The 25,346-nt window shown below is 47.5% G+C and overlaps 1 long non-coding RNA gene and 1 other non-coding gene across 2 annotated transcripts; both read right to left on the bottom strand.

The window, feature by feature from the left end:
- Nucleotides 1-3,091: 3,091 nt before the first annotated feature.
- On the bottom strand, nucleotides 3,092-3,254 carry LOC138416716 (U1 spliceosomal RNA). Its single transcript, XR_011247835.1, has one exon. It is a non-coding gene; the product is annotated as a U1 spliceosomal RNA (small nuclear RNA).
- A 13,329-nt stretch (nucleotides 3,255-16,583) lies between these two features.
- On the bottom strand, nucleotides 16,584-20,158 carry LOC138416073 (uncharacterized). Its single transcript, XR_011247517.1, has 2 exons — nucleotides 20,068-20,158; nucleotides 16,584-19,258 (listed from the first exon to the last, which is right to left on the bottom strand). It is a non-coding gene; the product is annotated as an uncharacterized lncRNA (long non-coding RNA).
- Between the last annotated feature and the right edge of the window lie 5,188 nt (nucleotides 20,159-25,346).

The following is a 25,346-nucleotide window of genomic DNA, read 5'->3' as shown; positions in this document are numbered from 1 at the left end:
TGACAAGTAGTTACAACACAGATATACAATCTGATAAATAATTATAAAGCAAATGCCCACCAAGAAATATATTATCAGCACACCAGAAACTTCCTCCCAGGCCTATTTCTTCCTCCTTGGTCATTTTCTTGCTTTTTAAAAACTGTTCATGTATACATCCCTAAACAAAGTAGTATAGTTTTCCTGTCATTTAATTTTTTTTTTTTTTTTTTGCCACACCATGTGGCTTGTGGAGTCTCAGTTCTCTGTCCAGGGGTTGAACACAGGCCCTCAGCAGTGAAAGTATGGACCTTCAGGGACCTCCCTGAACTTTATAAAAGTGGAATCACACCCTATGTTCCTTTTTGTGTCTTCTATTTTTTAATGTGTTTTTAAAATTTTAATTGAAATAGAGTTGATTTACAATGTTGTGTTAGTTTAAGGTGTACAGCAAAGTGATTCATACACACATATATTCTTTACTTACATTCCCTTTCATTACAGGTTATTGTAAGATATCAAGAATAGACTCAGATGGTAAAGAATCTGCCTATAGTACAGGAGACTCAGGTTTGATCCCTGGGTCAGGAAGATCCCCTGGAGAAGGGAAGGGCAACCCACTTTAATATTCTTGCCTGGAAAATCCCATGGACAAAGGAGCCTGGTGGGCTACAGTCCATGAGGTCTCAGAGTCGGACATGACCGAGCGACTGACTTTCACTTTCACTTTCTATGCTATACAGTAGGTCCTTGTTAGTTATCTATTTTATATATCAGTTCAGTTTAGTTCAATGCTCAGTCGTGTCCAACTCTTTGAGACCCCATGAATCACAGCACGCCAGGCCTCCCTGTCCATCACCAACTCCCGGAGTTCACTCAAACTCATGTCCATCAAGTTGGTGATGCCATCCAGCCATCTTATCCTCTGTCGTCCCCTTCTCCTCCTGCCCCCACTCCCTCCCAGCATCAGGGTCTTTTCCAATGAGTCAACTCTTCGCATGAGGTGACCAAAGTACTGGAGTTTCAGCTTCAGCATCAGTCCTTCCAATGAACACCCAGGACTGATCTCCTTTAGGACAGACTGGTTGTATCTCCTTGCAATCCAAGGGACTCTCAAGGGTCTTCTCCAACACCACAGTTCAAAAGCATCAGTTCTTTGGTGCTCAGCCTTCTTCACAGTCCAACTCTCACATCCATACATGACCACTGGAAAAACCACAGCCTTGACTAGACGGACCTTTGTTGGCAAAGTAGTATCTCTGCTTTTCTATGCTAGCTAGGTTGGTCATAACTTTTCTTCCAAGGAGTAAGCATCGTTTAATTTCATGGCTGCAATCACCATCTGCAGTGATTTTGGAGGCCAAAAATATAAAGTCTGACACTGTTTCCACTGTTTCCCCATCTATTTCCCATGAAGTGATGGGACCAGATGCCATGATCTTAGTTTTCTTAATGTTCAGCTTTAAGCCAACTTTTTCACTCTCCTCTTTCACTTTCATCAAGAGGCTTTTTAGCTCCTCTTCACTTTCTGCCATAAAGGTGGTGTCATCTGCATATCTGAGGTTATTGATATTTCTCCCAGCAATCTTGATTCCAGCTTGTGCTTCTTCCAGTCCAGCATTTCTCATGATGTACTCTGCATAGAAGTTAAATAAGCAGGGTGACAATATACAGCCTTGATGTACTCCTTTTCCTATTTGGAACCAGTCTGTTGTTCCATGTCCAGTTCTAACTGTTGCTTCCTGACCTGCATATAGGTTTCTCAAGAGGCAGGTCAGGTGGTCTGGTATTCCCATCTCTTTCAGAATTTTCCACAGTTTGTTGTGATCCACACAGTCAAAGGCTTTGGCATAGTCAATAAAGCAGAAATAGATATTTTTCTGGAACTCTCTTGCTTTTTCAATGATCCAGCAGATGCTGGCAATTTGATCTCTGGTTCCTCTGCCTTTTCTAAATCCAGTTTGAACATCTGGAAGTTCACGGTTCACGTATTGCTGAAGCCTGGCTTGGAGAATTTTGAGCATTACTTTACTAGCGTGTGAGATGAGTGTAATTGTGCAGTAGCTTGAACATTCTTTGGCATTGCCTTTCTTTGGGATTGGAATGAAAACGGACCTTTTGCAGTCCTATGGCCACTGCTGAGTTTTCCAAATTTGTTGGCATATCGAGTGCAGCACTTTCACAGCATCATCTTTTAGGATTTGAAATAGCTCAGCTGGAATTCCATCACCCCCACTAGCTGTGTTCATAGTGATGCTTCCTAAGGCCCACTTGACTTTGCATTCCAGGATGTCTGGCTCTAGGTGAGTGATCACACCATTGTGATTATTTTATATATAGGAGTGTATATATATTTTAATCCCAAATACTTATCTTATCCCTCCCACCCCGATCCCCTTTGGTAACCATAAATTTGTTTTCTATGTCTGTGAGTCTATTTCTGTTTTGTAAATAAGTTCATTTGTGTCATTTTGTCTCTTGTTTTTTTCTTTTGCTCTATTTATTTTTGTGAGATTCATCTATGTTCTCACTGAAGGCACAATTCTTTCAGTTTCATTGCCTGCCATACAGTATTCCATCATATAAATAAAATATCTATCCCATCTACTGTTTTGGGACATGTTGGATTGTTGGATAAGCAATGCTGGAATAAGCATACATTCTTTTTTTAATCAGGAAAAAAGTTACTCAGAACAATTCTCAGCATCTGGAACAGCATATTCATGAACTTTGCTCTGCAGAGGTCAAAGAGCAGCTGCTTTCCTTCTGAGTCACTTAAGAAGTCCTTGACCTCCTCCTGAGAGGACCCAAGATCGTGAACAGCCCCGGGCTGTCAGTGAAGCTGCTCAGCTTTTTACTGGTGTGAATAGTTCTAAGCTTGGATTGTGCAACCAGCCTTGGCTTTGGCACATGGCCACGCAAGAGCCTGGAATGGACTCTCCCTGGATCATAGTCATTTAATCCTTCAGAAGGTCTTTGAAGGACAAGGGAGGACAGGAGACATCTTCTGGCGAGCATCTCTGTCACAGATCAAGTCGACTAGATCTTTCCCGATTATTGACACAAAAACCCTTCACCCACCTCCCCAGGCTTTTCTTATATTTCATGTTTTTAGAGAAAAGCACAAATGCCCCTCCCCTACTACTACAATTTGCAGTAAAATTTCCTACATTTGGGGAAATTGCAGGGGTCAGCACATCTGAAGTGCAATGGATAAACCTTATCCTGGGAAAACCATTTTTGAGATCATGGTCTTTCTCCAGCCAGGTAAGCATGTGCTCAGTCTGTCCAAGTCTTTGCAACGCCATGGACTATAGCCTGCTGGGTTCCTCTGTCCATGGGATTTTCCAGGCAAGAAGACTGGAGTGGGTTGCCATTCCCTTCTCCACAGGATCTTCTCAGGCCAGATCGAACCCAGGTCTCCCGTGTCTCCTGCACTGCAGGTGGATTCTTTACCACTGCGCCACCTGGAAAGCCCTTCAGGTAAGTATGCTGCTGCTGCTGCTGCTAAGTTGCTTCAGTCGTGTCCGACTTTGTGCGACCCCATAGACGGCAGCCCATCAGGCTCCCCCATCCCTGGGATTCTCCAGGCAAGTGGGTTGCCATTTCCTTCTCCAGTGCATGAAAGTGAAAAGTGAAAGTGAAGTAGCTTGGTCATGTCCAACTCTTAGTGACCTCATGGACTGCAGCCTACCCGGCTCCTCCATCCATGGGATTTTCCAGGCAAGAGTACTGGAGTGGGGGTTCCATTGCCTTCTCCGTCAGGTAAGTATAGCGGTTGGTTATTTTACATGCAAGTTTGAGCAAGAGAACCCTTGGTGTTCTCTGCACTGGAAAACATTCAAACAACATTCATACTTCTCATTATAGAGGGAAAAAATGGGAAAGACATGTAATGAAACAGCTTCAAATCACTTAGAAATATATTTAAGCTTGAGGCCAATTTTCCAGTCTGATGGCATTGATATTGCCCAGATGGGTCCGGGGACTAAGCAGAAGGGTGGGAATCATGACTCCCAAGTTGCTGGGTGAACTTAAACTAGCTAATGTGGTCTCTGCGAAAAGGAGCCAAGGACTCTGGACACCTTGCCTCTCAACACAGGTTCTGTTTCTCCCATCTCCATCCCAGGAAATGATGGTCCTCCAAGGAGGCATGACCCAGACAGCAAACCCAGAGAAACTCCTGGCTCCAAGCTTCCGCTGACAGTTCCTACCCACATGGAATGCAGGGTCCCATCAGCCATGTTTTAAGAGGCCTGTCCTCTCAGTCCTCCCCCTCCCTCTCCCTCCTTAGAGGAACTGGTAAAAATTCAGATGGAATCTTCATTTGACCCTGCGTCATCTCTCTAGCATCTGCGCCAAGCCAGCTGGCAGTTGTCTGTTGCGCCCATGTCCAAAGGGGTCATGTCTAAAGGTCCTGGCACATCATGACAGCCCTCTTTGCCCTACAGTTGTCTGGCTGCAGAATGAGGGGCCCAGACCCCAAAAGGTCCCATGGCCATGGCCAGCAGCCCAGGAACAGACTGGCTTGGGCTTCCTTCTCCCCTGTCCTCCCACCCCAGAAATGGCACAAGTTTCTTCTCCCCTGTCAACCGCAAAGGGGATGGCAATCTGAAGTCTCTCAAAGGAAGGAGCCCTAAATGATTTTCTGAGCTCAACTCCAGCCTAAGCAGTAAGCTATGTAATTGATTTTTAACACTAGAACAGGAAGAGGGACTTTTCCTCATGCTGTTGGTAGAAATGTGGGCCGGCTAGCTTTCTCATTTCCCTCTTTGAAGGTGAATATGGCTCATCTTGCCCTTTTCTATGTAGGTACCATGGTGAGCAACAGTTGTGGAAGAGGAACCTGGTTCACGTGGGTCCCTCTCCCTACTCTCCACTCCCAGCACCCTCAAAGGAGGTAGTGCAAACCCTAACACGCTCACGTGACCATTGAGCCACACAGATGGAATCCCAGGGCAAGCTGACCAGCCACAGTTGTGCAGTTGTAACTGACCAGGGTTCTTGGCCTCCTTATCAGTAGAAGTTGTTAAGAGGCCAGACAAGAAATTCAGGCAAGACTTTATTGGAGTGTCTGGTGTAGCAGGAGCGATGGAGAACAAGCAACAGGTTCCCTTGCTTGCTCGCTCTCTGTGGGGGGTACAGGGGAAGGGGCAAGCTGGTTCCTTATATGGGGTGAGGGGAGGGTTCCTTATATGGGGTGAGGGGAAGGTGTGTTCCTTATATGGGGTGAGGGAGGCCAAAGGGGTGGCTTAGCTGGTTTGCCCACCCCTTTGGTGGTGTTACATGCAGGGGGCATGTAAGTGAAGTGAAAGTGAAGTCACTCAGTCGTGTCCGACTCTTGGTGACCCCATGGACTGCAGCCTACCAGGCTCCTCCATCCATGGGATTTTCCAGGCAAGAGTACTGGAGTGGGGTGCAAATCAGCCTGCTTTTGCTCCCTGGCTCTTCAGACTTGGCAGTTGGGTTTTTGTATCTTCTTGTTTATAACTACATGCACAGTTATTTTTAGTCCCTTATAGTTTATTTGTATTTTGTTGTTGGAGGAAAAGTTTTTCCAGGTGTAAACACTGCAGCTAAGGCTCCCAGGTCCCACCCTGTCTCACAGTCAGGGGCCTCTTCTTCAAGGGGCATGGCTGGTGGGTATATTTTCCTACCAAAGAGACCCTCAGGGCTCAGGAAGATGTGTTTAAACCGTCATCCCTCTGTCCTCATTACCTTGAACCTTCCCCTCCTTACCCCAAAGTCTAAAAGCTGTTGCTGCCAGCTTGCTGTGCGCCAGGCCCTCCTGCCTGTGGAAGCCCTGATGACCCTGCCTCTGCCAAGCTCTTATACCACAGAAGCTCCCAGGGTGACCACTACTGTGGTTCCCAGCTGCTTGGGCCAAATTAAAGAATAGTAGGGGCACTTCCCTGGCAGCCCAGTGGTTAAGACTTCACCTTCCATTGCAGGGGCTGCAGGTTCAATCCCTGATCAGGAAGCTAAGATCCCACATGCCGTGTAGTCAAAAAGCCAGAACATAAAGCAGAAACCATAGTGTAATAAATCCAGTAAAGACTTTTAAAATGGTCTACCAAAAAAAAAAACCAACTTAAAAAAAATTGATGAATCACTAAAGGGAATGTTTACTTTCCTTTATACCTCTGCCTGGGGACTCACTTTGCAGGTGGGAGTGGCTGAAAGTACATTGCTGGCACCAGGAGTGAGGTCTCTCTCTCCTAGTGGAAGACCCAGGTTCTAGTCCTGCTGCTCAGTTCTGGCCATGTTTGTGGGCAGAATTCTAAAAATGCTACCACTTGATTCCTGAGCCCTGGTCATTTCATCAAACACCAATCTAGGTATTCCTCTGAGGGGATTTTGAAGATGGAATTAAAGGTTTGTTATGATCTGAGTGTTCACACTCCCTCACACTGCCATACCTCACCAAATTCATATACTGAAACCCTAACCCTGAATGTGATGATATTAGAAGGCGGGGCCTTTAGGAGGTGATTAGTTTTAGATGTGATGTGAGGAGAGTCCCTGTGATGGGACTGGTGCCTCTGGAAGAAGAGGAAGAAACACCAGAGTTTCCTCTGTCCGCTGTGTGAGGATATAGCAAGAAGGCAGCTGTCTACAAGCCAAGAAGCAGGTTTTCCCCAGGAACCAAATCTGTTGGCAGCTTGATCTTTGACTCCTAGCCTCTAGAACCCTGAAAAACAAATGTCTACTGTTTAAGCCACTCAGTCTGCAGTATCTTGTTACAGCTGCCCGAGCTAAGTCAGGTGGCCCCTTAAGATACAAAGATTATACGGGTTGGCCTGAACCCTTTACAAGCAGAAAGTTTTCTTTGGCCAAGAGTAGAGAGGAAGTCAGAGAGCACTGAAGAGTGAGGGAGATTCCATCAGAGGGAGATTTGGCATGAGGACCCAGCTGCCAGCAGTGATGGCGTGAGTTGTTCACTCACTCAGTCCTGTCCAACTCTTTGTGATCCCATGGACTGCAGCACACCAGGCTCTGTCCTTCACTAGCTCCCTGTGCTTGCTCAAACTCATGTCCATTGAGTGGATGATGCCATCCAACCATCTCATTCTCTGTCACCTCGTTTTCCCCCTGCCTTCAATCTTTCCCAGCATCACAGTCTTTTCCAATGAGTCAGCACTTCCCATCAGGTGGCCAAAGTATTGGAGCTTAAGCATCAGTCCTTCCAATGCATATTCAGGGTTGATTTCCTTTAGGATTGACTGGTTGGATCTCCTTGCTGTCCAAGGGACTCTCAAGAGTCTTCTCTTATGAGAGGGCCTGTGAAATGCTACTAGGGATGAAAGAGACCTGAACTCAGCCAACCCTTGAACAAGCTGAGAACACAGCCATTAATGCTGGAGTGTGGGACCCTGAATGGAAGACCCAGTTGAGCCATGACAGACTTCTGACCTGAAAGGTCTATAAGATAATAACTTGCTGTTTTATAAGCCACCAAATTGATGCTGGAGAAGACTCTGAGAGTCCCCTGGACTGCAAGGAGATCAAACCACTCAATCATAAAGGAAATCAACCTTGAATATTTACTGGAAGGACTGATGCTGAAGCTGCAGCTCCAATACTTTGGCCACCTGATGCAAAGAGCTGATTCATTGGAGAAGGCCCTGATGCTGGGAAAGATTGAGGGCAGGAGGAGAAGAGGGTGACAAGAGGATGAGATGGTTAGATAGCATTACCGACTCAACAGACATGAATTTGAGCAAACTCTGGGCAATAGTGGAGGACAGAGAAGCCTCTTGGCTGCAGCCCTTGGGGTTGCAAAGAGTTGGGGACACAAATTAGGGACTGAACAATAACAACAAATTGGTGTAATCTGTTACAAAGAAATAGAAACAAATATTCCACATGACCCAAAGGGGCTACTTAATCTTTCTAAGTCCCAGTGTCTCATTCAGAAAATAAGGACAGAAAATCCAAAGGGTTGTTGTGAATAAGGGACGTTGGGGCTTGTAGACAGATCCTTGAGCTTGGGGCCAGAAGGCCAAAAGTCGCTATGTGCCACTTTTAGCAAATTGTTTAACTTCTCCTAGTTTCAGTTTCCACTCTTCTAAAATGGAGCCAACAGCAGCTATTTTCTTAATAACTGACCAGAAGTTGGGCTCATGGCCACCCAGCCAAAGACTACATTTCCCATAATCCCTTGCAAAGAGGTATGGTCACCTGCCCAAGGCCTCACCAATGAAATGAGAATGAGGCTTGTGGGCTGCTTCTAGGGTGGACTTTAAAACATGGCACATGCCCTCCAGCTCCTGCCCCCTCCTATGACTGAAACACTTAGGTGCCCCCCACACAGCTTCAACAAGCAGACAAGGAACATGTCTTCCAAGATGGTGGAGAAGAAAGATGGTATGAACCCAGGCCCCTGAATGAGGGGGTTGCTGAGTCACCCACTGGCTTAGCATGTGAGAGAGAAATAAACATGTTTCCTTGGAGCCCTTGGCTATTGGGGAGGGCGGGTGGGTTGCTCTTGTTACAGCAGCCTGGTCTCTGCCTTGACTAATTCAAGCAACTAGTACAGGGAAAACAGGTTCAAGGATGGCAAAGAAGAATTGGGGATGTCATGTAAGCATTAATTAGCCCAGAGCCTCCCTTTCACCTAGAATTTTGTTTTGTAAAATGGAGCCATTATGAAAATATCAAGTGATTTTTTAAAATCTTCCTCAATAAGTATTACTTCAAGAATATGCTAAAAGTTCAGTGAATCAAGAGATTGTGGTGATTGAGTCATTCCACAGATTATCTATTGAGCTCCTATTAATTGCCTGAAGATATAACACTGAACAAAACAAAATACCCACTTTCAAGGAGTTTTCCTGTTAGGCAAGAGGGAGGTGATAAACAACCAACAAATACATAATGTTCAATGGTGATTAGTATGGGAGAGGAGTAAATAAAAGGGTGAAGGCATGCCAGTGAGGGTGATGGGAATGTATTATACAGGTATCCAGAGAAGATCTCCCTGATGCCATAGCATTTGAACAAGATCTGGAAGTGAGGGAGTGTCCTGGGACACCCAGGGGAAGAACATTCTAGGCAGGGGAAACAGTCCATGCAAATGCTCTGAGGAGGAGCACAGCCTATGTGTTCAGGGAACAGCAAGGAGCCTCTGGAGGGGGGATCAGAGGGCAAATAGATTATGAGGGCCCCACAGTCAATATGAGGAATTCAGCTTTTGGATGCTGAGAGTCCCTTGGACTGCAAGGAGATCAAACCACTCAATCATAAAGGAAATCAACCTTGAATATTCCCTGGAAGGACTGATGCTGAAGCTGAAGCTCCAATACTTCTGCCACCTGATGAAAAGAGCCATCTCATTGGAAAGACCCTGATGCTGGGAAAGACTAAGACTAGTTCTAGACTAAGAACAGGAGGAGCAATTGGAGAGCTGAGCAGAGGGGTGCTCTGAGCTCCATGTACAGAGTAAAGCCTGGCTTAGGGGCTACTGTGTCATTGAGATGAGGGGTGATGGAAGCAGAAATCAAGGATATGTAGTTCCAGATGCAGAGATGATAGGATATGTGGAGGGGTCAGGTGTGAGTGGGAGCAAATGAGGAATCAAGGAAGATTCTAGAGTTCCAAGATGAAAGGGCAGAGTTGCTCTTGCCTAGCGGGGACAGGTATGGGGAGGCAACAGAAGGAGCTCAGTTCTGGATGCCTTTGATTCCTATTGGACAAGCCAAGCACTCCTACTTGTGAAAGGTCCTACTTGGAGATAGAAATTTGGAGGCAGTCAGGGTAAAGATGGTGTTTAAGCCATGAGACCTGAGAGCTCCCAGGGACCAACATCTGCAGAGGGAGCCCTGGGCACTACAAACTAGTAGTGGGAGGATGAGTCAGTGGAACCAGAAAGATATCTTTCAGCAGTGATTGTTTTTCTTTATTGTGGAAAAATTAAAATTTTTGATGTCATAAAAATTATAATTTTAACTACGTTGAAGTATGTGATTCAGTGGCATTGATGACCTTCATAGGATTCTGTAACCATCACCACTATTTCCAAAACTTTTTCATCACCCCAAACAGAAACTTTGTACCCCTTAAGCAATAACTCCCCATTGTCTCTTCCCTCCAACCCTGGCAATATCTACTTTCTGTCTCTAAGGAGTTCCCATTTCTGGACCTTTCACATCAATGGGCTCAGACAACAGGTGGTCATTTCTATGTTTCTTTCATTTACTATAATGTCTTCAAGGTTTACTCATGTTGTATCATGTAATGGCACTTTATTTCCTTTTATGCCAAGTAGTATCCCATCGTGGAGAAGGCAATGGCAACCCACTCCAGTACTCTTGCCTGGCAAATCCCATGGATGGAGGAGCCTGGTAGGCTGCAGTCCATTGGGTCACTAGGAGTTGGACATGACTGAGTGACTTCACTTTCACTTTCATGCATTGCAGAAGGAAATGGCAACCCACGTCAGTGTTCTTGCCTGGAGAACCCCAGGGACGGAGGAGCCTGGTGGGCTGCCGTCTATGGGGTCGCACAGAGTCGGACACGACTGAAGCAACTTAGCAGCAGCAGCAGTATCCCATTGGATGAATATTCTGCTTATCCATTCACTTGTTGATGAACACCTGGGTTGTTTCTGCCTCTTGGCTATTGTGAATAATGCTGCTGTGAATAAGCAGTGACTCTTAATGTGGGCTTGGGGAGGAAATAAAAGCTATGAGCATGTCTCCTTCCCAGAAGCCCTTCACAGTCTTCCAGGGGTTTTCTTTGGCTCTATAAAAGAGGACTATGGGCTAAACTGATTGAAAACAGCTTTAAAACAAATGGGATTAAATGAAAATTATCAATACATATTAAATCTCAATTAGACAGGAAATATATTACACATATATTCAATAGGAACATGGGACCTAAATGTTGAGCATGTACAAGCTATGCTATGTCTTGCTCAACACCTGTTTCTCCACAGAACACACACTCGATAAAGAGAGACCTGGCTGGCCTTGTGCATGGTGTCTGTCAAAAAACAGGTCCTCAGTCAATGTCTGTGGGACAAACGGAGCAGCCAGATGACAGTCGCTGGAGTCCTGGCAAGGGACACACAGTGGTCCCTTGGCAGGGGGCAAGGATCTGACCCCACAGGACCTGTGGGGCAGCAACTTGGAAGGGGACCAGGTGAGTCTGTTTTCATCAACTTCCCACAGAAATTGAGAAGTCCTTTACTTACCAACGTGGAAGACAAGGCCCAGGAGTTTGGTGTTTTGTATATTTGTTTGAGCAGTGCCAACAACAGAAACCACAGATGCTGTCCTATCAAGTTGCAGTTTTCTCAAAATACCACTCGTGCTCATCACTACTTTTAAATTATGGTCATTACTTGGCCAGCTGCTGCTGGATCATATTTAATGTGCTAATAGAGGCACATACATGTGTGTCTTAGCCACTCAGTCATATCCAACTTTTTGGGACCCCATGGGCTGTAGCCTTTCAGGCTCCTCTGTCCATGGAGTTCTCCAGGCAAGAATACCAGTGTGGGTAACCATTCCCTTCTCTAGGGGATTTTCCAGACCCAGGGATCAAACCCGGGTCCCCTACATTTCAGGCAGATTCTTTACTGTCTCAGCCACAAGGGAAGTCCAGGGGCACATGTATCACTCTAACAAATTTGGTTTTATCAACTATTTTGATAATTATGTTACACTATGCGCTGTGCTTAGTCGCTTAGTCGTGTCTCTTTGCGACCCTATAGACTGTTGCCCGCCAGGCTCCCCTGCCCATGAGGATTCTCCAGGCAAGAATACTGTAGTGGGTTGCCATGCCCTCCTCCAGGGGATCTTCCCAACCTAGGATCGAACCAGGTCTCCCACATTGCAGATGGATTCTTTATCATCTGAGCCACCTGGGAAGCCCAAGAATACTGGCGTGGGTAACCTATCCCTTCTCCAGGGCAAGTTCCTGACCCAGGAATCGAACCGGGGTCTCCTGCATTGCAGGCGGATTCCTTACCAGCTGAGCTACCAGGGAAGCCCATGTTACATTATAGTTGCTATATAATCCATGTGTTTTTTCCATCTTTGGGTCTACAGGCACTGGTAGATGGGCAAAGGGGTCACGATATAACCACCGTCAAAAGGCTGCTCCCAGGGCTTGTCTCCATTCCCCCTCTGCCTTCATCCCTGGGATACACTTAGGTCCTGGATCCAGGCTCCTCGTCCTGACCCGGCTGTGATGGTACCTCTTGCCACCAGGAGGTGCTGCTTCCTCCGTGTCAGAGGAAGCCAGGGGCAGATACAGGGCTTCCTCCCTCCATCTTTGTCCTAACTAGGGCAGGTTAACGGCCTAAAGCTCAACATTCAGAAAACTAAGATCATGGCATTTGGTCCCATCACTTCATGGGAAATAGATGGGGAAACAGTGGAAACAGTGTCAGACTTTATTTTGGGGGGCTCCAAAATCACTGCAGATGGTGATTGCAGCCATGAAATTAAACGATGCTTACTCCTTGGAAGGAAAGTTATGACCAACCTAGATAGCATATTCAAAAGCAGAGACATTACTTTGCCAACAAAGGTCCGTCTAGTCAAGGCTATGGTTTTTCCAGTGGTCATGTACGGATGTGAGAGTTGGACTATGAAGAAGGCTGAGCGCCAAAGAACTGATGCTTTTGAACTGTGGTGTTGGAGAAGACTCTTGAGAGTCCCTTGGACTGCAAGGAGATCCAACCAGTCCATTCTAAAGGAGATCAGTCCTGGGTGTTCTTTGGAAGGAATGATGCTGAAGCTGAAACTCCAATATTTTGGCCACCTCATGCGAAGAGTTGACTCATTGGAAAAGACCCTAATGTTGGGAGGTATTCGGGGCAGGAAGAGAAGGGGACGACAGAGGATAAGATGGCTGGATGGCATCACCGACTCTATGGACGTGAGTTTGAGCGAACTCCAGGAGCTGGTGATGGACAGGGAGGCCTGGCGTGCTGCAATTCATGGGGTTGCAGAGTCAGACACTACTGAGCGACTGAACTGAACTGAACCTCTTGGCAACTTTTTTCCTGTTCTCATTCTCTGATCCCCCGTGCCCTTCTCTTTCTCTCCCCCATCCACTCTTTCTTAAGAAAAAAAAAAAAAAAACCTTCTATAACGGAAAATTTCAAAATGCACAAAAGTATATGTGAACCCCCTGGATGCCATGAGCCAACTTCAACAATTAACGTCTCACGACCAGTCTTGTTTCACCTACTCCTACCTGGGGAACTTTCTAAGTATGTAGATACCAAGGTCCTACCCAAGATGGGGGAGTCAGAGTCTTAGGGCTTAGGAAGCTCCCAGGCCGCCCTTTGGGAACCACTTTTACAAACTTGGCCCTGCCTCTGGGATGCCCGCTCCGCCCCCCCACCCCCCACCCCCCACCCAGTGCTGTTCACACAACTCAGCCTCCGACCCCTACCCCACAGCCCCCACCCTGAGCTTGCCGGCCTTCTCCCATCTCTGACCCAAGTCCTGTGGTTCCCATCACCCCTCTTGCTCAGGCCCCACAGGACTCTGGCACAGATGGTCCCTGCCCTCTGCATGATCACTCTTGTGCATCTTTCTGAGAGCCAGTACTAAGTGACCACGCCCCATGCCCTTGAGCAATCTCCGACGGCTACGGTCTGTTGGCTCCTGGGTCTTTCACTGCCTCTTCCTATGGACAGAGAACAGGCCCCAGAGTGCATCTCTAGACGGGAAAGATACTGCTAAGCTATTAAACTTGGCTTTGAAGTGTTCAGAAAAATCTCAATGATGAGCTGAACTGTGTCACCACCATCCCGACCCCACTCTGCAAACCCATAGTTGAAGTCCTGACCCTCAGGATTTCAGAATGTGACTGAATTTGGAGACTGGGTTTTTTCTCCCCCCTAGTATTTATTTATCTGTGACTGCACAGGGTCTTAGCTGTGGCACCGGCATCTTCAATCTTAGTTGTGACATGTGGAATCTAGTTTCCTGACCAGGGACTGAACTTGGGACCCCACTGGACCACCAGGTAAGTCCCTGGACATAGGTTCTTTAATGAGGTAATCAGGTTAGAGGTCATCAGGGTGGGTTCTAATCCAGTATGACTGGCATTCTCATAAAAAGGGAGGTGTGGTCACAGGCAGGCACAGATCATGTGAGGACACAGTGAGAGGAGGGCCATCCGTGAACCAAGGAGACAGGCCTCAGATGGGACCAGCTCTGCTGACACCTTGATCTTGGACTTCCAGCCTCTGCAACTGTGAGAAGACAGATTTTCTGCGGTTCTTTGTTAGTGCAGCCCTAGCAGAGTAACACAGTCCCCAAGCAGAAACAAGTCACAAAACAAGAAACATTCCTGAGTTCTGATGAACCAGTTTCTTATGACTGTCAGAGGCAGCCCCAAGCACTAGACCCAGGTTCTGTATTTGTGTGTGTCCCCTGAGAGGCCCTGGGTTCAGCCAGAATAATTCTGGTCCCACCCAGCCTCCCTCGCCCCAACTCTCTGGGTGGGTCGGTCACCATCTTTTGCTGCAGCACCTGTTCTGTGCCAGGCTGTCTCAGGAAGTGGTCACCAAGTCCTGATCCCTAACTGGGTCATGAGTTTGACGTGGGACAACAGAGTCCTCATTACCTCCAGCCTCCAGGCTTGTGGCAGGTATTAGACAAAAGTGGCTACACAATTCATGGGCCAGGTGCACAGTGAAATTGCAAGTCCTTGTTCCAAAGTCATTACCAAGTTCCACTGGTGACACCCCAGACGCAGGCCCTGCTAAGCACAGGGTCCTGTGATGACTGTACAGACTACATATCCTGAAGCTGCCTTGGCTCTCAAGGAACAGCAAAGGGAGGAGTGAGGCCAGTGTCCAGGGCACAGCAACCTCACCAGGAGCCACTGACTTGTCACCAGCACCAAGAATCAGATAACCTGCTCCTTCAGATCTGAGCCTCGTGGAAGCTTCCAGACCATAAGCTGGGGGAGATGGCTTCTATATTAAAAGTTAATAGTTTCATCTCTTCTCTCCTATCTGTATTCCATGTTTTAGCAGTAACTTCAAATAGAAAAAGACAATCCTTAAAGTCTGTCATTTAGAGACAGGATAATCTGTGATTTCTGTGCATTACGGAAATTAGACTAAGGCCTGATGCTCTGTTCTGGAATGATGCCTCAGGATCCTGGGGATGGAGTGAGGAGGTACCAGCCTGAACAATTACTACAGAAACACCAAAGGGGCACAAGGCACCTCTTAGTTAAAGAGTTCAAGGGCCTATGTATTTGGCTGTTTACTTTGGCAATTCCAGTTCCAGCAAAGGATGGATTTGTCCAAAGTGGCTCCAGGTAATGTCCAGAGAGAGATGCAGGGGATGAAGAGTGAAGGAACCACTCCTTCCTCTGTGTAGGCATATCATTTAGTTTGTGAGTTTCAAACAATAAATGGGATGCTGGTGAACTCATGTCTAGTGAAAACAAGGCAGCTCCTCGGATGGCAGGAATACTTAGGCAGGATGGGACCAAGGAGCTTGGGGGATCCAGGGCGCCAGAGTGACAGGATCCCCCTTTGAATGTGTGCACTGGGACTGGCAAACTGCAAGTACGTCTCATCTGCACCCTGAGCTCACGACTCACACTGACCAGGGGAGCCCCTGACTGCATCTAGTTGGGTGAGTGGTTTTCCCAAGGATCCAGCAGCTGCTGCTATAAGAGGCCGCTGCGGAGCAAAACTCCCCCAATGTCCCCTAGTCCTTGGGCATCCCTACTAGCACCCTGTCTGGTGTAGGGCACGGACTAGGTACTGAATTAAAGCTTTCATTTTAACCAGATTCCTCACCACACCCACCAATTTTAACCACTGATCCTGGGGAGAGAGAGCCCCAGAAAAGAGTGGCAAAGATTATTTCCTTCCCACCTGCCCCTCTTCCCTTAAACGTACAAAGGTTACAGTTATGATTATTTTGTATGTGTCCAAGTGCAGGCTGGTCAAACAGAAAAAGTAAGAAATTCAGTTTTAAATATTCCAGGAAATCTCAATTTAAATTACATCAGTTCTTATCTGGGCCTCAGTTTCTGATCTGGAAAATGAGATTGTACTACAATGAACTTTCCCTAATGTATGATTCAGAGAGGGGAGAATTCAGGTTCCTATTGGGTTTTAAGAGCTGTGTAGGGTCCCTGTGGGAATACAGACAAATTAGGGAACTAAATGACCTTGCAGTTCATTTGTTGAAAGGGCCCTTAATTATTGCCTCACCTCAGAGGCACCATCTGATGCTTCACCTAAAGAAAGTGTATTTTTAAGGACACTGGTTTTGTGGATGTGTTTAAATATAAATGTAATACATATGTGTGCATGCATACATATATATATATATATATATATATATATATATATATATACACATACCTGTTTTTGTTTTTAATAAACTTTAAATTTTGGAATAATTTTAGATTTACAGAAAAGTTGCAAAGAGAATTCCCTCATATCCTTCACTCAGTTTCCTCTAAATGTTAACATTTTACATAACCATTATCAAAACTTAGAAATTAACATTGGTAAATGTTAAAAGATCTTTCTTGGGTTTCACCAGTTTCTGTTCTCATGTCTTTCTTCTGTTCCAGGATCCAATCGAGGACACCACACAGCATTTAGTCAAATATATGTTGTAACTTTTTATTTTGAAATAACCATAGATTTATAGAAAATTGCAAAAAAAAAAAATACAGAGAGATCCTATATACTTTTGAGTCAGTTTCTCTCAGTAACTGTAGGACAATACTGAAACTAGGAAATGGCTATTACTGATCCACAGAGCTTATTAAATATATAGGCTGACATATATTTTTTTTAAGTGATTTTTTTTTTTGTTTTTGGCCTCGCCTCATGTCACGCGGCAGCCCAGTTCCCTGACCATGATCAGACCTGCACCTCCAGCCTTGAAGCACGGAGTCTTAGCCACTAGACCACCAGAGAAACACCTGCATATACATTTTAACCAAATGTATGTTTTAACCTACACTTTGCCTCAGTCAAGAAGAACAGATACTTTCCCCAAAAAACATAAAACTTGCATTTAACTCTACCTGCCTCCAAACTTAAGTCCAGTCATGAAGTTCTTGGTCCCTCTCTCCAACCCACCAGCTACAAACTAGGATTTGCCCCTTCATTCCCAAAGAAGAAGTGCGCTCTGCCCCAGGGCCGAACATACTCAACTTAAGGACCCCAAACTCCCCAGATTCAAGGCCAATGTGCATGAGTGCATGTGCGCGTACGTGCATCCAGGTGTGTCTGTATGGGTGAGAAAGACAGACAGAGACAGGGAAGTAGCCCTCTTTACCAGTCTATTCTAAACCCACTCCTGTGGAGCCAACACCACCCCCTCACGCCTCCACAGGAGAGGAGATAAAGAGCTAGATGAATATCCAAGTACATGTCTTCTGTTACCATCAGATATAAAGATGACAGAAATGTTCTATCCATCCGCTCTAAAGACTGCAGGAGTAAATTCAACTGCCATGAACACATCAGTTTTATCTGAGACCCAAACAGAAGCAGGGACAAACAGAAGCGGGGACAACCTGACGTTTGTTTTCTGAATGATCATCCAGGGATGTCTACAGGTGACCTCCATCTGAGACAGGTCACAGATAAGTGAACTTTATGTGAGAAGCAGATCATGTTTCTGTGCTGACATAACTGCATGTGTTGGTCACTAAGTTGTGTCCGACTCTTTGTGACCCCGTGGACTGTAGCCTGCCAGGCTCCCCTGTCCGTGGAATTCTTCAGCCAAGAATACTGGAGTAGTTTGCCTGATCCCCTTCTCCAGGGGATCTTCCCGACCCAGGGATCAAACCCAGGTCTCCTATTCTGCAGGCAGATTCATAACCACTGGGCCACCAAGGATGCTCCTTGCTGGTATAACTAAAAGCAAAGCTAGACAGGAAAAGGCTACTTTGCAAATGATATTACCTAAACTCAAATTAACAGTCTAGTTAAATCATAATTCAAACCTGTGGTCCCTTTGGGATTCCTTGGTGGCTCAGACAGTAAAGAATCCATCTGCAATGCGGGAGACCTTGGTTCGATCCTTAGGTCGGGAAGATCCTCTGGAGAAGGGAATGCAACCCACTCCAGTACTCTTGCCTGGGGAATTCCATGGACAGAGGAGTCTGGTACCTTTATTTGAGAAGCTCAAGCTCCCAGATCAGTTGGTGGTTGGAGAAGGCAGGCATTCTTTACTTCAGCCTAAAACTGGGGGAAAAAATGTAAAGACTTTGGCTTATAATCGATCCCAAATGCTGTCTTGGTCAGAGCTCCCGTGAGGGCTCTGGGCTGGCTCTATCACTGCAGCCGGCATCCCAGGCATGCGATGGCCCTGCTGCAGCCCACACAGGCTCTGGGGAGCAGAGAGGAGCTGTGGCCAGGCAGCCGCAGGCGTGGCCAGTGCAGTGTGCATGCAAAGGGATCCTCTCTGAAGCCAGCCCACTGAGCAGCTGAGCAGAGGAGGACCGGACCATTCCCACGGGAACAGATCTGGCTGCCTGCTTTGCTCTCCAGCAATAAGAGACAGAGGACTGGCTTAGTCTGGAGGAGGGGCTATCAGGCAGAGTGTGTCAAGGCCAAGGTTCAATTTCAAATCCCAGAAATCCATTCTAAGGCCCTTCTGACTCTTACAAAGTGGTCAGAATGGAAATAGTCTCCTCTCCCTTCCAGCGTTTAGAAGTACAAAGAAAGACAAGACAGAGCTAGGAGATGGGGTCCAGTTGGGTGGGCACGAGCAGGGCAGGTGCCCTGGGCAGTGGCTGGAAGTGGAGTGGCAGACGACACGCAGAGGCTGTGGGAGGGCCGATCACAGCGGTGCTGTCCTCAGACTGCATCAACAGTACCCATCGCTTCATAGACCCTGGAGGCTTGTCTTACTTTAGTCATTGGGGTCAAAGGAGTCAGCCACTGGCACGTGGCTTTGCCTCTGGGATTCGGGTGAATTCCTATAAGCACCATATTGGAGAACAATGGGGAAAATCAGCTGGACAGTGAACTGGGGAACTCACCACTCAGTGTCAGCAAGTAGATACCAATGGCAGGACGGCAAGGACCCCAAGCTTGTTTGGCAGGCTCTGGGGACACACAGGGCCTGTATTGCTGTTGGGTTATCCCGGGCTTGCTGGAGGCCATGGGGTGTGCCTGATGATCCAAGACTTGAAAAAGCCACTGCTGTCTTGGCTCTCCATCCTTTGGTGGCTTGGATCCAGTTCCTGTTGTCATGGTAATCTGGCAGGCCTCACAGCTCGCTGGACCCAAAGCTGGCATCGGTAGGTGGAACTGGTGGGACCCAGAGAACCAAACTCTCGTCTCAGCTGAGCTCCCTTGGAGCAACCCTTCTTATCAGCCACTAGCGCAGAAAACACCACCAGCTTCTCCTCCCCATCAACCTCCTGGGCCTGGCTTCAGATGAAAAGAAAAACTCTCCCCAAGGCAGACACATCTCCTAATGCCCACATAGGTACCTTTTCTGAAGCATATGATTGCATTTGAAATTTGCTTCATGCAGGGAGAGAGTACAGGGTGTTCACATTCAAATCACTCGGCAAAGGGGGTCCCCACAGGTCAGTGACACCATCACAGGCCCATCTCTAAGGACACGAGCCTGCAGTTAGGAGTACAGAGTTCAAAGCCAGATTGCTTGGCTCCCCTTTCTATCAACTGCATCTTTTGCTACTTTTAAAATTTATTATTATTATTACTGTTTTTGGCTACACTTTGTGGCTTGTGGGATCTTAGCTGCCCAGCCAGGGATTAAACCTGTGCCCCCTGCAGTGGAATCACAGAGCCCTAACTATTGTACCACCAGGGAAGTCCCATCCTGTGTTACTTTTGCTCTTGGTACTTCCGCTTCTTCTCTGAAAGGCAGGGTAACAACAGATTCTTGCTCCTGAGATAATACATAAGCCCTAGGATGCAGGGCTTCATACATAGTAAGTGCTCCATAAACACTGGCAATTATCATTCCTACATGCAAATTCCTCCCAGCCAGAAACCATCCATGGCCCAGCCTGTGCACCTTTTTCCTCTAACAGTTATAAGCAGGCAGCTCCAGGGGCCCAAGAGCTTGCTTCCCCAGCAGCCCTTACCAGCTGCCATGGCAGGGCAAAGCCTCCGACATCCTGTCCCAGCATCCCATGATGGTTCAAGCGTCTTGCCCCTTTCTTCCCTCCTGGGCCCACAACGTGCAGCACTTCTAGGGCAGTATACTTGCTGATTGCTTCCTGCATTATTACTCACAACAACCAGCTAAGACACTGCCAAAGAAACACTCACAGCTGGCCCTGCCGATGACAGGGGGCAGGCCTGTCCTGCCTCTGCTTGAAACCTGCAGAGAAAGAAATGGGGAGGGGAGGAAAGAGGATGGAGGAGAAAGCTGAGATCACAAAGATTCCAGCAGGGGTGGCCCACGACCCACACTGATCAGGAGGAAAAACAAGCCAGCACTTCCCTGGATGAGAAGTTAGAAAATGATAATAGTTTAAAATTCATGGGGACTTCCCTGGTGGCCCAGTGGTTGAGAATCCACCTTGCAATGCAGGGGATGTGGGTTTGATCCGCAGGGGCAGGGAACTAAGATCCCACATGACTTGGGGGGCAGCTAAGCGCAAACGCTGCAATGAGAGAAGCCCTTGCCCTGCAACAAAGACCCAGTGCAGCCAAAAAAATAAGCAAGCAACAAAATAAAGCAGCAGTGACTGCTCCCAGATCCCGGGCACAGTGTAGAGTGGATCCATCAGAGTTCTGACAGAGGAAATATGGATGAAGATTTATGTCAAGGAGTGGGCTCATGTGCTCACAGGGGCTGCTAGGCCAGGCTGAAGTTTGCAGGGCAGCCTAGCAAGCTGGAGACTCCTGGGCCAGAGCAGGTACTGCCATCCAACCACACAATTTCTTCCTCTTGGGTCCCAGCTGGGCTCTTAAGGCCTTCAATTCACTAGATGAGGCCCACCAACTCTCCTGGATGATCCTCAGAGTAAACTGATGGTGGATGATGACCCACCTGCAAAACGTCACAGCAGCACCCAGACTAGTGTCTGGCTCGGTTCCTGGGTCCCACAGCCTGCTCACATAGACGCCTCAAACTGACCATCACAGAGAGGCGGCCTGAAGACTGCGTGACTCACGGCTTTGGATGCAGACCATCCAAGGTGTGGGAGGGGGACACATGCAGCGGGTGTTCTCTACCCCAGCAAGGGAAGTCCCAGAAACCTGTGTTCCAGGCAAGGGGGTACAGAGTAAGGCAGCTCCCCAGCCAGAGGAATCTCTCTGCCAGAGAGGAGAAAGCCCCTGGGAGGGCATCCTACACACACGCTGTAGGAGGAGGGCACACAGGCTTATCCTTTCTTGGCTACAAAATGTCCAGTGGGGCTGATGGAATGACTGCTTACCTCAGTCTTCTGCCCCCAAACAGGTGAACATGTCTGTATTCTAACAAAGCAAGGCAGGAGACTTCCCTGGTGGTACACTGGCTAAGACTTTTTACTCCCAACGCAGGGGGCCCAGGTTTGACCCCTGGTCAGGGAATTAGACCCCACATGCCACAGCCAAAGGTGCCACGTGCTACAGTGAAGATCAAAGATCCCACGAGCCGCAACTAAGACCCAGTGCAGCCAAAGAAATAAATATTTAAAAAATAAAAGCAAGCCAGGCGTTATCTTTTTAGTGTGGGAAAAATGCCCCAAATACGTCCAATTCTACCCCAAAGGTAAGTCCTGGCAGAACGCATTCATCAGGTCAGAGCACGGGCTTTCCTGTGTGTAAGAGTTGCCTGGGATCTTGGAAAGGGGCAGATTCCCAGCCCCACAGTGGAGCTTCTGATCCAGCAGGTTTGGGAAGGGGCCAAAGTCACTTCCTGCAGTGACCATGCCCTCCCGTGAGCACAGGGACAAGAGGGGTCTGAGTCTCCCCCTCCCTGGACTCCCAGCCTAGGCCGGCCCAGGCAGAGGACCCTGGGAACTGGAAGCAGAGGCAGGTTTCCCACTGTGAAGATGACTACATGTAGACCAAGGGGCAGCGGCACGCCTGGCCAGTGTGGGCACTTTCCGGCTGCAGTCCAAGTGTGGCTCTGCCACTACTGAGGGTGGGATGGCTGTGCATTACACGGGGACAGGGCATGTCTTCATCCCTGGCACAGGTCTAGAGCAGGTGTCACAGAGTGTGGGAAGGATGGAGATGAGGGGCCTGTCAGATCCAGGTCCAGCCCACCCTCAGGCTCAGAAACAGTCTGGGAAGAAAAGATGCCTCAATGACTTCCGTGGTGGTCCTGCAGTTGGGACTTAGAGCTTTCAGTGTCCAGGCCTGGGTTCGATTCCTCGTGGGGGGGATCTAAGACCCTACAAGCTGCTCAGAGCAGCAAACCTCCAAAAAAAAGATGGCTCCAAAAAGCAAGATGGGGGGCTGGGGGTATCCAAGCCAAACTAGATGCACCAGCCTCTGCTAAGCAGCCCCTGCCCCCTGATTTCCATGCAGAACCCCATTGTCTGAATCTAGGCAGCAACCTTGATGAAGGGGTCTACCTAGGGAGGCTGCCTCACTCCCCTCCCCCCACCCCCACGCCAGACACCACACCTCATCAGTCAGGGCTTTCAGATGGAGAGGACAATCTTCCAGAGAGAGGAGGCCGGGACCTGAGGAATAATCTTTTCCAAAAGACACAGGAGGCTAGCGTGAATAATCAGTCAGTGCCTCAAATCCGACTGCATTCCATGAAATTTACAAAATACACCAAGTTAGCAGTCTTTCATGGAATCAGACTTTACTGGAAAGTCACAACCCATGTGAACATACTTTTTCAATGTACTTTCCTTTCTACTGAAACGCCTTTGGTCCACTTGCCAGGCGAGCTTCTGCTGCATTAACACAAGATGTTTAAAAGGCCCGGAGTTCCGTTCAGAGCTGTGATGATGCTTCACTTCTCTTCTCCTTGCATGTGTGCTAAGTCGCTTCAGTCATATCCTGCTCTTTGTGACCCCTATGGACTGTAGCCCACCAGGCTCCTCTGTCCATGGAGATTCTCCAGGCAAGAATACTGGAGTGGGTTGCCCCGCCCTCCTCCAGGGGATCCTCCCCACCCAGGGATCGAATCCACATCTCCTGCATTGGCAGGAGGGTTCTTTGCCACCAGTGCCACCTGGGAAGCCCTTCTCTTCTTACAGGGGCCCTTTTCAGCCCCGAACCCAGTACATCTTGCTATAGAGCTAGAGCTGCTGGCCCAGGGAACCAGGAATACAAGAAAATACAGAGAACCAGAATACAAGAAAACCAGAAGTCATCTTCACCAGGGGCATTTTAAGTTCCTGGCACTTAAAGTTTAAGCATTAAAGAAAAAGTGGATTCTGAGAACAAGGCTCTTGAATGTTACCATTCCTGGGAAAGCAGAACCCGTTCTCCATCCATGGAGATGTGGAAATTCACTCAGGAAACCTTTGTAATTCCACAGCACATCTTTCAGAAAGCACGAATGTCCCCTTCATGAACCCACCCATAACATATTACTTGCATTGGGTGCTGAAGACTCAATGGGGAGGATGTCCTGGGTCTTGGGAGACTCCTGGTGAGAGAGAGAGATACAGGGAGGAAATCACAGATGTGGAAAATCATAACTGAGAGTGGTTCTGAACCACAGGAACAAGTGCTTTGTAAGAGCCCAGCCTGGTGGCACAAGCAAGGTACTCAAAGAGTCACGGCTTTGCATCACACGCTCCTCTGCAAAGCTTTGCAAGGAATCCAAGACATTTCATACCAGCCCTAAGTGTCCTCTTGCATTTCAAAGTGATGTCAAAAGTGGGAGGAAGGATTTCCCTGGTGGTCCAGTGGTTAAGAATCACCCTGCCAATGCAGGAGACAGGTTTGATCCCTGGTCAGAGAAGATTCCACATGCCTTGGAGCAACTAGGCCTGCACACCACAACTACTGAGCCTGTGCCCCAGAGCCTGTGCTCCACAACAAGAGAAGCTACCACAGTGAGAAGTCCACACATCGCAGCTAGAGAGTAGCCCCTGCTCACAGCTATAGGAAAGCCCAAGCAGCCATGGAGACCTAGCACAGTCAAAAATAAATAAATAAATAATTTTTTTTTAAGGAGAAAAGCTCAAACTCTTAAAAACCACTGGCCCAGATGTTTAAGGAAGAGGGCCTCCTAGGAGGTGAAAGGCTAAGCGTGGATATCATGATTACCTAAACTGCTCTTGCATCAAGAACTGCGTATTGAAAAAAATACATGTGTTTTAGGAGCAAGAGTTACTGCCCCTCAAATCAGTTACAAATCTGAATAAATGTAAATTTTTGATGTGGCAATACTGCCCCAAATTCACACCCTCTCTCCACCTGCTCACAGACCCTGATTTGATGCAGGTTATCTACCCTCCTCTCCTGGTCACATGGGCCTCAAGAATTCCATCACAATAACCCCCTCCTCCTTGCCACTGATTGGCTGGGGCTGGACAGGGGGCATTGGGAAAAGTTTCCTCACTTACAACAAGAGACCCCAGGAAGAGCTAGGCAGGAGGGAGACAAGTGAGTATGTGGAGGATGGCAGAGCAGAAATAGGGACAGTCTTAACTCCTTGACCTTGTTGAGTCCTGGATACATAACCCATCAGAAAGCTCCTTTATCTCTGCACTTATGTTTTATAAAAATTTTAATGTTCTTATCATTTGTCATTTTGAGTAGCGTTTTCTCATACTTACAGAAGGAATCCTAACCAATATATTCCATTATCTAAGCAATTTGAACACCACAAATTACCTTGGAATTGAAAAAAAAAAGGGCAAACCACTTAACAAAAAATGTGTATGTTACAAAAGGTTTAACAGCAGAAGCAGCTTCTGTGTCCTCTCCTTGCAAAGTGCAAGGGCAATTTGAGACAAACGTAGCATCTGCTCTGAGCACCTGGGTGATGTTCCCGGACCGCTGAGAGGAAGCAGTGTGTAAGTTCAATGATGCCAAACAGGACAAAACCAGTCCCCATTTCCGGCTGAGAGTCCTGGCTTTGTTCTTCAGATCTGTGCTCTTCCCTGCCTGCCCTCAAGCCAAAACCACTCCCTGCCGCAACCCCAAAGACTAAGGGGACAACTTCCGGACTAAATAAAATGTGAGTGAAAACCCTGGATACTGGCTCTCACAAGTCTAGTCCATCCTAGCAGGAGAGGTGACGTGAAACTTCAAACAATTTCAAAATAAAACCCTGTCCAAGGGCTGTAATGTAAGTTTGAGTTTTGGAAGGAGCCCAGCACTCTTCATGCTCCTGAGCTGAGACTTGGCGAGAGGCAGCTCCCAGCCCAAATCCGCTTTGTTGTTGTTTAGTCAGTAACTTGTGTCCAGCTCTTTGTGACCCCAGGAACTCTAGCCCGCCAGGCTCTTCTGT

This window comes from Ovis canadensis, chromosome 12 (genome assembly GCF_042477335.2).
Source record: "Ovis canadensis isolate MfBH-ARS-UI-01 breed Bighorn chromosome 12, ARS-UI_OviCan_v2, whole genome shotgun sequence".
NCBI classification, from domain to species: Eukaryota; Metazoa; Chordata; class Mammalia; order Artiodactyla; family Bovidae; genus Ovis; species Ovis canadensis.
Note: the sequence above shows the minus strand (reverse complement) of the source record. Positions and strands in the feature narration are given on the sequence as shown.